Source organism: Haliaeetus leucocephalus, unplaced genomic scaffold (genome assembly GCF_000737465.1).
Source record: "Haliaeetus leucocephalus isolate CR32 unplaced genomic scaffold, Haliaeetus_leucocephalus-4.0 Scaffold1, whole genome shotgun sequence".
Classification (NCBI taxonomy): Eukaryota; Metazoa; Chordata; class Aves; order Accipitriformes; family Accipitridae; genus Haliaeetus; species Haliaeetus leucocephalus.
Genome location: NW_010972437.1, coordinates 17436753 through 17438235, shown reverse-complemented (window position 1 = coordinate 17438235; position 1483 = coordinate 17436753).

The window sequence follows — 1483 nt, the reverse complement described above, 5'->3', positions numbered from 1 at the left end:
TGTTCTTTGCAGATCCCACTGTGGCCTCCTACAAGGAAACAGCAGGATGTCACTGGCCACAGCGTGGGATAAGTGGGAATGGGACTTTGCCCCTCTTCCCTGCCACGGCACAGAGGGCACAGCCTCTGCCCTGCCCCCAGATGTGGCACGTCAGCCCCAGGCATCGGGAGGCCCGGCTGGAAGTCTGAAACCCAGCTCTGAGCCTGCGCTTTCATCGCAAACACCTCCAGCATCAGCAGTGCAGGAGGAAGCGGGGGGGCTGGCTTAGCTCCTCCTGGTTGATAATTCATTACCGCCTGTTAGCCTGGATCCATCCGGCAGCAGCTACATCCCAGCATTGACATGTGTTCATTTCACACATAAAATGCTGTATCAAAATGCATCATTGAGATGTTCTCCCTGAAACCTTTCCCAGCTGCCTTTCCTGGCGCTGTACGTGGAGGAGCAGTCCCAGCAATTGGGGCATTTTGTTCCCAATGGATGCCTGGCACCCGCTGTAGCAATCAGAGCTGCAGGATCTGTCCTCCAGCTCATGAGAAATACAAGTGGGATCTTCCTGCAATGGGCAGGGAGGCAGCAAGCAGAGGGTGCAGGTTTCATCCACAGCATGCTTGGACCTGGACGGGGAGAAGCAGCCTGCGTGCATGTGGCTGGTTTATTGCATACCATTTTGCAATGATGCAGAAATGCAGCATCTCTTCCCTCGTCCCCTGAGGGCTCTGGGAGCCCTGAGCAGCAGGGCTGGCTGGTCTTGCCTTGGGGACCTGGAGGAGGCCCCTTCCCCTTTCTTCAAGGTCCCTGACTTTGGCCCGATGCTGGTGACTGTCAGTGCGATGGTAAATCTCCCCTCCAGGACTGAGTGGGAAGAGGCAGGGTGGGTGGGGGACCCAACGCTTGCACAGCAGGTGCTGGGGGTGCTCTCCCCAGGCTGGGTGCCTCCTGACTCCTTACAGAGCCGTGCCCAGGGTCGGGCTAATTCTCACGAGAGCTGGGGCTCTCCTGCCAAGCCCAGGCCCCTCATGGCAGCTGTCGACTGACAGCCAGCCTTTCCCCAGCCCCAAGCCTTCTCCAGCTGCCCCCCAGCACAGGCTCACAGTCTTCTTGACCTTCACCCTTCCTCATTCTCCCCTCTGGCATTTCCCAGGGCTCTTCTTCCCCACTGTGTCCCCCTAGCACCATTTTGGAGGGGGCTGTGCCAGTCTGGGAATGTTCATCCCTCGCGCTGCAGGTGAGAATACAGAGCAGGACCCGGATGAGAGCGGCCAAGTTCAGAAGCCCCCCCCAGACCCTTCCTGTGCCCCCTGTCCTCGGGGGTCCCCCCGCCGGGTCCTGCCGCTTCCCCACGTCCCTAACACAGAGGGCTGAAGGGCCGGGACAGCATCGCGGGCCCCAGCCCCCCAACCCGGCGGGAGCACCGGGCGAGACCCCCATCGGTGAAGGTCACGCCGGGGCGGCGGCCGCCCGACAGAGCCGAGCCGCGCCG